A 12,159-nucleotide genomic window follows, 5' to 3' on the forward strand; every position below is an offset into this window, starting at 1 on the left:
CTAATCAGGCAGTCACTTTGATAAAATCAAGCAGAACAAGGATGCTGATAGGAACTCGCCTCATTTGCATATGGGCTAGGGCTTCTGGGAGCCATGAGAATTAGGAGTTGAAGGTTTTGCAGATCGAGATTGCTAAAGGGCTGGGCATTTGCACAGACCTCTCCATGCCTGATTGGTGCCGAAGGTTAGTTGCAAGTGGTCCCCTGCTCACCCTACCTTACACAGGGCCATGCCCAGTTAGGCCCCTCAGGGCTAGGCCCGGCAGGGCTAAGCCCGGCGTTCGTCAGGCGAAGTGCCTGGACCCCTGCTCATCATACCTCAGAATCTGGTCTAGCTATTGCAGACATGGGGAATGGTGCTTATATCCCATTGACAGCGCCCACAAGCTGCATACTAATAGCCAATGATGTGTGAATGCGGTCAGGGTAGCAGACATATAGAACAATTGGGTGGGTTCGCTTCCGAACTGGATGCACAGGAGCAGGAGAGAATGGCTGTTGGCGATGTATGCAACTTGCTCTGCGTGAACACATCTACCGACCCCTTCCCCTACACACACGGGCACATACACACACACACACACATAGCCATTGGAGCTATGCAGAGCTAATCAGAAAGATTGGTAATCATTAGAACATGAAAGATATGTGTTCATTTTTTATTAAACTTGTGGACTCCCGCAGAAACGGAGGGACTCACATCTCTAATTGAGGCTTGCTTACCTCTATACAAATGTGTTTGCTGGCTGTCTTTCTTCAACTGGTATGTGCGGTTGTGTCTGTCTTTGTCTTTCAACACGCCTGGCACGTTTACATTATCAAAGAGATGATTGTATGGAGATGGGGAACACCCCTCCGTTGCATTGTGAACTTGAACAGTCTTTTCACCAAAGCAGCTACATGCGACATTGCAAGGTTTTTGTCAGTCTTTGCCTGAAAACATTAGGCCTTCCTCTCGAACTCTATTTCACTCCTTCTGTGGAAGACTTCAATTATGAGGATGCATCCCGTCATAAAAGGTTCTCTGTAGATGGTGCAACTCTGGCTTCTCTTCCCCGTGCTTTTTGAAAATAATCCGCCCGAGGCCCTGATGAGGTTTGAACTCATGACCCCTGGTTTACGAGACCAGTGCTCTGCCACTGAGCTACAAGGCCACCTGCTGCTTGCTCACAGCCAACAACAGAAAGTGCAAAGAAACCATGGGTTTTACCTAGGTAGATCTCCAGGTATATGAATTTCTGGTTGTGTAAAAATGGCTGTATATCTCTGCATGTGTTCAGTACGTCATCATACATCTGATTTGCGAAAGCGTGTGTGCTTATGTTGGTGATACATTGTCGGTATGCGTTTGAGTATGTACTTTTACGGGTATGTATGTATTGAGTAGGATGCTGAACAGGTTCATGAGTTTAGATAGCAGGTCAGAATGATGGCAAAAGGAACATGTAAAAGGCAGACAACTAAAAGAAAAAAGAATTTGGGATGTAAGCTTGGGAATTTACTAACTGCGCTGATTTTGGCTCCTATAATAGTAAAGAATGGAAACCTACGAGGAAAGTCTTTGACTAATTTCATTCTCCGCCTGCACCAATGAACTTATTTTTACATCTCTATTTCCATATCTGTACTCATTCCTGTCTTTCACAGGGAGGTTGAAAGACTTTGGTCTATGTTTAAATGCAGACTATAAAGAAAAAATACTACGAAGGTGGGATTCGAACCCACGCGTGCAGAGCACAATGGATTAGCAGTCCATCCCCTTAACCACTCGGCCACCTCGTCTGTTTGGGAACGGTGCTCGAGTCCCATGCTTAAAGAAGAGATAAAACAATGGTGGTGCAAAGTCAGTGAAAAATAGATCATGTTTGTCATAGTAGAAACAAGATCGTTGACTCGTTCTTCCTTACCCGGCCATTGATAGATAAACACATCAAGTTGAAGTTCAGAAAAATATAACAAGAGCTCCTGGAGGGTTCACAACACTAATCCAGAGGAAGGTGCTTGAGCTTCCGTATGGCACACCATTAGTAGTAAAACCAGCATAACGCAAGCTCCAGTTTCCCAGTGTTTGGCATCATTCAACGTTTCCAGCCAAGATCAAAGTTCAGATGCTGCTGCTTCCTGTGATGTCATTGAATTTAAATAGTGAGTGATGGCAATAACCCTTTTCCAATTAAATTTTGCCACATCAACGTCCCTGAAAATAGAGAAAGGCGTGCAACCCAGAACCGCTGTACTGTTCAATAGAGTAAGGGCTTCACCGTGATCATCTGCATCTGTCATCACAAGATTATCAAGGTCTTTTTCTTGAAGAAATTAGGTCCAGAAAGCCGACCTTCCCCACAGACTATTCAGACACCTTGCGCTTGTGGCTTTGTTATAGGCCCGAATCCATTGGTAAAAGGTTGCACAGGTACAATGTGCAATATCAGTTCCTATTCAACAATGTTCAAGAAAATTACCATTTGGAGGCCCTGATGAGGATCGAACTCACGACCCCTGGTTTACAAGACCATTGCTCTGCCACTGAGCTACAGAGCCCCTCAGGTTATGACGCATAACAGCAACACAACGAGCACACAACATGATGTTTACTGGGTAGACATATTTGAAGGGTGTGTGAGAATGTATGTATATGATTGTGATTTGACCTGTTTTTTTCTGGGCGATTTTTTGAGGAGCAGCTAATTTGTGCGTATTCCGCGCAATTTTAGGGTGACTAATGAGGAGATGTGATGCGTGAAAGTTGAAAAAAACATGTACATGGCAGCAGAGAGACAATATGGCTATTACCTTTGCTTTTTTAAATTTCTATCCGGATTCTGGCTCAAAGGGTAGTCAAGCACAGCAGATTGCATTCCTGCCAGTAACACGACAACCTTGTTTGTGTCCTTCTTAATCAACTAACATGCATATTTTCACTTTTGTCTGTATGTTCTTTGAAAGCCAATGGCAATGGTGCTTAGAGCAATGCAGATGTTTAAAAAAGATTTCAAAAGTTAAAATCGACGAAGGTGGGATTCGAAACCACGCGTGTACAGCAGATTAGCAGTCCATGCCTTAACCACTCGGCCACCTCGTCTACAGGGATTATGTTAGGCATTCAAGTCTTTACAGGTAATAACACAAACATCTTCAAAATAGAACCACAATGCGTTCCTTGTTGAGGTACGTCCAGCCGTTTGCAGGAAAACTGCCTCACTTGCTGTTGAGAAAAATTCATCAAAGTCCTGGGGTGTTTATAGGCATCGCCAAGATGACATTGGGAGGTGTTTCAATTGACACGTGTTGAATATGAGGAAGAGCATCATGCTGGCTCCAGTGGCACTGCCTGCAGCATGACAAAAATGTAGAAGGGACATTTGACTGCACCATTGGCTGAACATCAGTGGCAAAGTGTATATCAGGCTAAAAGGTAAGCTCCAGTGGCACAATATGGGCACTACAAGGCACCCATAATTTGGTGTCAGCTAAAAAGACAATGCCAGAGCTTGTGGGTGCTTTTGTACACTTGTGTGTGTGTGTTTGTGGGTGTAGTTTCATGTCGAAAACCAAAACACAGCAGCTCCAGTGGCGCAATCGGTTAGCGCGCGGTACTTATACAGCAGTACATGCAGTGAGCAATGCCGAGGTTGTGAGTTCAAGCCTCACCTGGAGCAACTTTGGAACTTTTTACTAATTCACCTCAAAACTGAATTATTGAACCAATAAATGTTCTGGACATTTTTTGGTTCACCTCAAGGTTTCCTTGATTGTCAGTTAATGTTGTATGACAGCTCCTCTGCCTTTTAGACATGGAATACTCATTGCAAGTTATTTATGGGGTGTTTGCGCTTTAAATACAGCTACGGAGGGTTTTTGAAAATAGAACAGAAAATTAAAAATGTCAACTGTTAATATACTCCATTTTCTGCTGAGCACCACTTACGGAAGACATTTGTAAAGGTAGAAAAAGGGTTACTGGAGTAGGATCCAGGAGACAATATCAACTTACAAAGAATAATGTTGTCTATTTACTGCATTATCGCCTTTGAAGCAAACCTCTGAGAATAAATACCCTTTCACTAATCAGGCAGTCACTTTGATAAAATCAAGCAGAACAAGGATGCTGATAGGAACTCGCCTCATTTGCATATGGGCTAGGGCTTCTGGGAGCCATGAGAATTAGGAGTTGAAGGTTTTGCAGATCGAGATTGCTAAAGGGCTGGGCATTTGCACAGACCTCTCCATGCCTGATTGGTGCCGAAGGTTAGTTGCAAGTGGTCCCCTGCTCACCCTACCTTACACAGGGCCATGCCCAGTTAGGCCCCTCAGGGCTAGGCCCGGCAGGGCTAAGCCCGGCGTTCGTCAGGCGAAGTGCCTGGACCCCTGCTCATCATACCTCAGAATCTGGTCTAGCTATTGCAGACATGGGGAATGGTGCTTATATCCCATTGACAGCGCCCACAAGCTGCATACTAATAGCCAATGATGTGTGAATGCGGTCAGGGTAGCAGACATATAGAACAATTGGGTGGGTTCGCTTCCGAACTGGATGCACAGGAGCAGGAGAGAATGGCTGTTGGCGATGTATGCAACTTGCTCTGCGTGAACACATCTACCGACCCCTTCCCCTACACACACGGGCACATACACACACACACACACATGGCCATTGGAGCTATGCAGAGCTAATCAGAAAGATTGGTAATCATTAGAACATGAAAGATATGTGTTCATTTTTTATTAAACTTGTGGACTCCCGCAGAAACGGAGGGACTCACATCTCTAATTGAGGCTTGCTTACCTCTATACAAATGTGTTTGCTGGCTGTCTTTCTTCAACTGGTATGTGCGGTTGTGTCTGTCTTTGTCTTTCAACACGCCTGGCACGTTTACATTATCAAAGAGATGATTGTATGGAGATGGGGAACACCCCTCCGTTGCATTGTGAACTTGAACAGTCTTTTCACCAAAGCAGCTACATGCGACATTGCAAGGTTTTTGTCAGTCTTTGCCTGAACACATTAGGCCTTCCTCTCGAACTCTATTTCACTCCTTCTGTGGAAGACTTCAATTATGAGGATGCATCCCGTCATAAAAGGTTCTCTGTAGATGGTGCAACTCTGGCTTCTCTTCCCCGTGCTTTTTGAAAACAATCCGCCCGAGGCCCTGATGAGGTTTGAACTCATGACCCCTGGTTTACGAGACCAGCGCTCTGCCACTGAGCTACAAGGCCACCTGCTGCTTGCTCACAGCCAACAACAGAAAGTGCAAAGAAACCATGGGTTTTACCTAGGTAGATCTCCAGGTATATGAATTTCTGGTTGTGTAAAAATGGCTGTATATCTCTGCATGTGTTCAGTACGTCATCATACATCTGATTTGCGAAAGCGTGTGTGCTTATGTTGGTGATACATTGTCGGTATGCGTTTGAGTATGTACTTTTACGGGTATGTATGTATTGAGTAGGATGCTGAACAGGTTCATGAGTTTAGATAGCAGGTCAGAATGATGGCAAAAGGAACATGTAAAAGGCAGACAATTAAAAGAAAAAAGAATTTGGGATGTAAGCTTGGGAATTTACTAACTGCGCTGATTTTGGCTCCTATAATAGTAAAGAATGGAAACCTACGAGGAAAGTCTTTGACTAATTTCATACTCCGCCTGCACCAATGAACTTATTTTTACATCTCTATTTCCATATCTGTACTCATTCCTGTCTTTCACAGGGAGGTTGAAAGACTTTGGTCTATGTTTAAATGCAGACTATAAAGAAAAAATACGACGAAGGCGGGAATCAAACCCACGCGTGCAGAGCACAATGGATTAGCAGTCCATCGCCTTAACCACTCGGCCACCTCGTCTGTTTGGGAACGGTGCTCGAGTCCCATGCTTAAAGAAGAGATAAAACAATGGTGGTGCAAAGTCAGTGAAAAATAGATCATGTTTGTCATAGTAGAAACAAGATCGTTGACTCGTTCTTCCTTACCCGGCCATTGATAGATAAACACATCAAGTTGAAGTTCAGAAAAATATAACAAGAGCTCCTGGAGGGTTCACAACACTAATCCAGAGGAAGGTGCTTGAGCTTCCCTATGGCACACCATTAGTAGTAAAACCAGCATAACGCAAGCTCCAGTTTCCCAGTGTTTGGCATCATTCAACGTTTCCAGCCAAGATCAAAGTTCAGATGCTGCTGCTTCCTGTGATGTCATTGAATTTAAATAGTGAGTGATGGCAATAACCCTTTTCCAATTAAATTTTGCCACATCAACGTCCCTGAAAATAGAGAAAGGCGTGCAACCCAGAACCGCTGTAAAGTTCAATAGAGTAAGGGCTTCACCGTGATCATCTGCATCTGTCATCACAAGATTATCAAGGTCTTTTTCTTGAAGAAATTAGGTCCAGAAAGCCGACCTTCCCCACAGACTATTCAGACACCTTGCGCTTGTGGCTTTGTTATAGGCCCGAATCCATTGGTAAAAGGTTGCACAGGTACAATGTGCAATATCAGTTCCTATTCAACAATGTTCAAGAAAATTACCATTTGGAGGCCCTGATGAGGATCGAACTCACGACCCCTGGTTTACAAGACCAGTGCTCTGCCACTGAGCTACAGAGCCCCTCAGGTTATGACGCATAACAGCAACACAACGAGCACACAACATGATGTTTACTGGGTAGACATATTTGAAGGGTGTGTGAGAATGTATGTATATGATTGTGATTTGACCTGTTTTTTTCTGGCCGATTTTTTGAGGAGCAGCTAATTTGTGCGTATTCCGCGCAATTTTAGGGTGACTAATGAGGAGATGTGATGCGTGAAAGTTGAAAAAAACATGTACATGGCAGCAGAGAGACAATATGGATATTACCTTTGCTTTTTTAAATTTCTATCCGGATTCTGGCTCAAAGGGTAGTCAAGCACAGCAGATTGCATTCCTACCAGTAACACAACAACCTTGTTTGTGTCCTTCTTAATCAACTAACATGCATATTTTCACTTTTGTCTGTATGTTCTTTGAAAGCCAATGGCAATGGTGCTTAGAGCAATGCAGATGTTTAAAAAAGATTTCAAAAGTTAAAATCGACGAAGGTGGGATTCGAACCCACGCGTGTACAGCAGATTAGCAGTCCATCGCCTTAACCACTCGGCCACCTCGTCTACAGGGACCATGTTAGGCATTCAAGTCTTTACAGGTAATAACACAAACATCTTCAAAATAGAACCACAATGCGTTCCTTGTTGAGGTACATCCAGCCGTTTGCAGGAAAACTGCCTCACTTGCTGTTGAGAAAAATTCATCAAAGTCCTGGGGTGTTTATAGGCATCGCCAAGATGACATTGGGAGGTGTTTCAATTGACACGTGTTGAATATGAGGAAGAGCATCATGCTGGCTCCAGTGGCACTGCCTGCAGCATGACAAAAATGTAGAAGGGACATTTGACTGCACCATTGGCTGAACATCAGTGGCAAAGTGTATATCAGGCTAAAAGGTAAGCTCCAGTGGCACAATATGGGCACTACAAGGCACCCATAATTTGGTGTCAGCTAAAAAGACAATGCCAGAGCTTGTGGGTGCTTTTGTACACTTGTGTGTGTGTTTGTGGGTGTAGTTTCATGTCGAAAACCAAAACACAGCAGCTCCAGTGGCGCAATCGGTTAGCGCGCGGTACTTATACAGCAGTACATGCAGTGAGCAATGCCGAGGTTGTGAGTTCAAGCCTCACCTGGAGCAACTTTGGAACTTTTTACTAATTCACCTCAAAACTGAATTATTGAACCAATAAATGTTCTGGACATTTTTTGGTTCACCTCAAGGTTTCCTTGATTGTCAATTAATGTTGTATGACAGCTCCTCTGCCTTTTAGACATGGAATACTCATTGCAAGTTATTTATGGGGTGTTTGCGCTTTAAATACAGCTACGGTGGGTTTTTGAAAATAGAACAGAAAATAAAAAATGTCAACTGTTATTATACTCCATTTTCTGCTGAGCACCACTTACGGAAGACATTTGTAAAGGTAGAAAAAGGGTTACTGGAGTAGGATCCAGGAGACAATATCAACTTACAAAGAATAATGTTGTCTATTTACTGCATTATCGCCTTTGAAGCAAACCTCTGAGAATAAATACCCTTTCACTAATCAGGCAGTCACTTTGATAAAATCAAGCAGAACAAGGATGCTGATAGGAACTCGCCTCATTTGCATATGGGCTAGGAGTTCTGGGAGCCATGAGAATTAGGAGTTGAAGGTTTTGCAGATCGAGATTGCTAAAGGGCTGGGCATTTGCACAGACCTCTCCATGCCTGATTGGTGCCGAAGGTTAGTTGCAAGTGGTCCCCTGCTCACCCTACCTTACACAGGGCCATGCCCAGTTAGGCCCCTCAGGGCTAGGCCCGGCAGGGCTAAGCCCGGCGTTTGTCAGGCGAAGTGGAAGTGCCTGGACCCCTGCTCATCATACCTCAGAATCTGGTCTAGCTATTGCAGACATGGGGAATGGTGCTTATATCCCATTGACAGCACCCACAAGCTGCATACTAATAGCCAATGATGTGTGAATGCGGTCAGGGTAGCAGACATATAGAACAATTGGGTGGGTTCGCTTCCGAACTGGATGCACAGGAGCAGGAGAGAATGGCTGTTGGCGATGTATGCAACTTGCTCTGCGTGAACACATCTACCGACCCCTTCCCCTACACACACGGGCACATACACACACACACACACATAGCCATTGGAGCTATGCAGAGCTAATCAGAAAGATTGGCAATCATTAGAACATGAATGATATGTGTTCATTTTTTATTAAACTTGTGGACTCCCGCAGAAACGGAGGGACTCACATCTCTAATTGAGGCTTGCTTACCTCTATACAAATGTGTTTGCTGGCTGTCTTTCTTCAACTGGTATGTGCGGTTGTGTCTGTCTTTGTCTTTCAACACGCCTGGCACGTTTACATTATCAAAGAGATGATTGTATGGAGATGGGGAACACCCCTCCGTTGTACACTTGTGTGTGTGTTTGTGGGTGTAGTTTCATGTCGAAAACCAAAACACAGCAGCTCCAGTGGCGCAATCGGTTAGCGCGCGGTACTTATACAGCAGTACATGCAGTGAGCAATGCAGAGGTTGTGATTTCAAGCCTCACCTGGAGCAACTTTGGAACTTCTTACTAATTCACCTCAAAACTGAATTATTGAACCAATAAATGTTCTGGACATTTTTTGGTTCACCTCAAGGTTTCCTTGATTGTCAGTTAATGTTGTATGACAGCTCCTCTGCCTTTTAGACATGGAATACTCATTGCAAGTTATTTATGGGGTGTTTGCGCTTTAAATACAGCTATGGAGGGTTTTTGAAAATAGAACAGAAAATAAAAAATGTCAACTGTTATTATACTCCATTTTCTGCTGAGCACCACTTACGGAAGACATTTGTAAAGGTAGAAAAAGGGTTACTGGAGTAGGATCCAGGATACAATATCAACTTACAAAGAATAATGTTGTCTATTTACTGCATTATCGCCTTTGAAGCAAACCTCTGAGAATAAATACCCTTTCACTAATCAGGCAGTCACTTTGATAAAATCAAGCAGAACAAGGATGCTGATAGGAACTCGCCTCATTTGCATATGGGCTAGGGCTTCTGGGAGCCATGAGAATTAGGAGTTGAAGGTTTTGCAGATCGAGATTGCTAAAGGGCTGGGCATTTGCACAGACCTCTCCATGCCTGATTGGTGCCGAAGGTTAGTTGCAAGTGGTCCCCTGCTCACCCTACCTTACACAGGGCCATGCCCAGTTAGGCCCCTCAGGGCTAGGTACGGCAGGGCTAAGCACGGCGTTCGTCAGGCGAAGTGCCTGGACCCCTGCTCATCATACCTCAGAATCTGGTCTAGCTATTGCAGACATGGGGAATGGTGCTTATATCCCATTGACAGCGCCCACAAGCTGCATACTAATAGCCAATGATGTGTGAATGCGGTCAGGGTAGCAGACATATAGAACAATTGGGTGGGTTCGCTTCCGAACTGGATGCACAGGAGCAGGAGAGAATGGCTGTTGGCGATGTATGCAACTTGCTCTGCGTGAACACATCTACCGACCCCTTCCCCTACACACACGGGCACATACACACACACACACATAGCCATTGGAGCTATGCAGAGCTAATCAGAAAGATTGGTAATCATTAGAACATGAAAGATATGTGTTCATTTTTTATTAAACTTGTGGACTCCCGCAGAAACGGAGGGACTCACATCTCTAATTGAGGCTTGCTTACCTCTATGCAAATGTGTTTGCTGGCTGTCTTTCTTCAACTGGTATGTGCGGTTGTGTCTGTCTTTGTCTTTCAACACGCCTGGCACGTTTACATTATCAAAGAGATGATTGTATGGAGATGGGGAACACCCCTCCGTTGCATTGTGAACTTGAACAGTCTTTTCACCAAAGCAGCTACATGCGACATTGCAAGGTTTTTGTCAGTCTTTGCCTGAAAACATTAGGCCTTCCTCTCGAACTCTATTTCACTCCTTCTGTGGAAGACTTCAATTATGAGGATGCATCCCGTCATAAAAGGTTCTCTGTAGATGGTGCAACTCTGGCTTCTCTTCCCCGTGCTTTTTGAAAATAATCCGCCCGAGGCCCTGATGAGGTTTGAACTCATGACCTCTGGTTTACGAGACCAGTGCTCTGCCACTGAGCTACAAGGCCACCTGCTGCTTGCTCACAGCCAACAACAGAAAGTGCAAAGAAACCATGGGTTTTACCTAGGTAGATCTCCAGGTATATGAATTTCTGGTTGTGTAAAAATGGCTGTATATCTCTGCATGTGTTCAGTACGTCATCATACATCTGATTTGCGAAAGCGTGTGTGCTTATGTTGGTGATACATTGTCGGTATGCGTTTGAGTATGTACTTTTACGGGTATGTATGTATTGAGTAGGATGCTGAACAGGTTCATGAGTTTAGATAGCAGGTCAGAATGATGGCAAAAGGAACATGTAAAAGGCAGACAACTAAAAGAAAAAAGAATTTGGGATGTAAGCTTGGGAATTTACTAACTGCGCTGATTTTGGCTCCTATAATAGTAAAGAATGGAAACCTACGAGGAAAGTCTTTGACTAATTTCATTCTCCGCCTGCACCAATGAACTTATTTTTACATCTCTATTTCCATATCTGTACTCATTCCTGTCTTTCACAGGGAGGTTGAAAGACTTTGGTCTATGTTTAAATGCAGACTATAAAGAAAAAATACGACGAAGGTGGCACGCGTGCAGAGCACAATGGATTAGCAGTCCATCGCCTTAACCACTCGGCCACCTCGTCTGTTTGGGAACGGTGCTCGAGTCCCATGCTTAAAGAAGAGATAAAACAATGGTGGTGCAAAGTCAGTGAAAAATAGATCATGTTTGTCATAGTAGAAACAAGATCGTTGACTCGTTCTTCCTTACCCGGCCATTGATAGATAAACACATCAAGTTGAAGTTCAGAAAAATATAACAAGAGCTCCTGGAGGGTTCACAACACTAATCCAGAGGAAGGTGCTTGAGCTTCCGTATGGCACACCATTAGTAGTAAAACCAGCATAACGCAAGCTCCAGTTTCCCAGTGTTTGGCATAATTCAACGTTTCCAGCCAAGATCAAAGTTCAGATGCTGCTGCTTCCTGTGATGTCATTGAATTTAAATAGTGAGTGATGGCAATAACCCTTTTCCAATTAAATTTTGCCACATCAACGTCCCTGAAAATAGAGAAAGGCGTGCAACCCAGAACCGCTGTACTGTTCAATAGAGTAAGGGCTTCACCGTGATCATCTGCATCTGTCATCACAAGATTATCAAGGTCTTTTTCTTGAAGAAATTAGGTCCAGAAAGCCGACCTTCCCCACAGACTATTCAGACACCTTGCGCTTGTGGCTTTGTTATAGGCCCGAATCCATTGGTAAAAGGTTGCACAGGTACAATGTGCAATATCAGTTCCTATTCAACCATGTTCAAGAAAATTACCATTTGGAGGCCCTGATGAGGATCGAACTCACGACCCCTGGTTTACAAGACCAGTGCTCTGCCACTGAGCTACAGAGCCCCTCAGGTTATGATGCATAACAGCAACACAACGAGCACACAACACGCGTGTACAGCAGATTAGCAGTCCATCCCCTTAACCACT

The 12,159-nt window shown here is 44.1% G+C and overlaps 11 non-coding genes across 11 annotated transcripts; 2 read left to right on the plus strand and 9 right to left on the minus strand.

The window, feature by feature from the left end:
- Positions 1-1,081: 1,081 nt before the first annotated feature.
- Positions 1,082-1,153, minus strand: TRNAT-CGU (transfer RNA threonine (anticodon CGU)). The gene has a single exon. It is a non-coding gene; the product is annotated as a tRNA-Thr (tRNA).
- A 546-nt stretch (positions 1,154-1,699) lies between these two features.
- TRNAS-GCU (transfer RNA serine (anticodon GCU)) lies at positions 1,700-1,781 on the minus strand. Its single transcript has one exon. It is a non-coding gene; the product is annotated as a tRNA-Ser (tRNA).
- Positions 1,782-2,468: 687 nt separating this feature from the next.
- TRNAT-UGU (transfer RNA threonine (anticodon UGU)) lies at positions 2,469-2,540 on the minus strand. The gene has a single exon. It is a non-coding gene; the product is annotated as a tRNA-Thr (tRNA).
- A 1,023-nt stretch (positions 2,541-3,563) lies between these two features.
- On the plus strand, positions 3,564-3,658 carry TRNAI-UAU (transfer RNA isoleucine (anticodon UAU)). Its single transcript has 2 exons — positions 3,564-3,601; positions 3,623-3,658. It is a non-coding gene; the product is annotated as a tRNA-Ile (tRNA).
- A 1,486-nt stretch (positions 3,659-5,144) lies between these two features.
- On the minus strand, positions 5,145-5,216 carry TRNAT-CGU (transfer RNA threonine (anticodon CGU)). The gene has a single exon. It is a non-coding gene; the product is annotated as a tRNA-Thr (tRNA).
- Positions 5,217-5,762: 546 nt separating this feature from the next.
- TRNAS-GCU (transfer RNA serine (anticodon GCU)) lies at positions 5,763-5,844 on the minus strand. Its single transcript has one exon. It is a non-coding gene; the product is annotated as a tRNA-Ser (tRNA).
- A 687-nt stretch (positions 5,845-6,531) lies between these two features.
- TRNAT-UGU (transfer RNA threonine (anticodon UGU)) lies at positions 6,532-6,603 on the minus strand. The gene has a single exon. It is a non-coding gene; the product is annotated as a tRNA-Thr (tRNA).
- Positions 6,604-7,068: 465 nt separating this feature from the next.
- Positions 7,069-7,145, minus strand: TRNAS-GCU (transfer RNA serine (anticodon GCU)). Its single transcript has one exon. It is a non-coding gene; the product is annotated as a tRNA-Ser (tRNA).
- Positions 7,146-7,625: 480 nt separating this feature from the next.
- TRNAI-UAU (transfer RNA isoleucine (anticodon UAU)) lies at positions 7,626-7,720 on the plus strand. Its single transcript has 2 exons — positions 7,626-7,663; positions 7,685-7,720. It is a non-coding gene; the product is annotated as a tRNA-Ile (tRNA).
- A 2,906-nt stretch (positions 7,721-10,626) lies between these two features.
- TRNAT-CGU (transfer RNA threonine (anticodon CGU)) lies at positions 10,627-10,698 on the minus strand. The gene has a single exon. It is a non-coding gene; the product is annotated as a tRNA-Thr (tRNA).
- A 1,305-nt stretch (positions 10,699-12,003) lies between these two features.
- Positions 12,004-12,075, minus strand: TRNAT-UGU (transfer RNA threonine (anticodon UGU)). Its single transcript has one exon. It is a non-coding gene; the product is annotated as a tRNA-Thr (tRNA).
- Positions 12,076-12,159: the final 84 nt, after the last annotated feature.

This window comes from Ambystoma mexicanum, unplaced genomic scaffold, assembly GCF_040938575.1.
Source record: "Ambystoma mexicanum isolate Mex_15411 unplaced genomic scaffold, UKY_AmexF1_1 Mex_scaf46, whole genome shotgun sequence".
NCBI classification, from domain to species: domain Eukaryota; kingdom Metazoa; phylum Chordata; class Amphibia; order Caudata; family Ambystomatidae; genus Ambystoma; species Ambystoma mexicanum.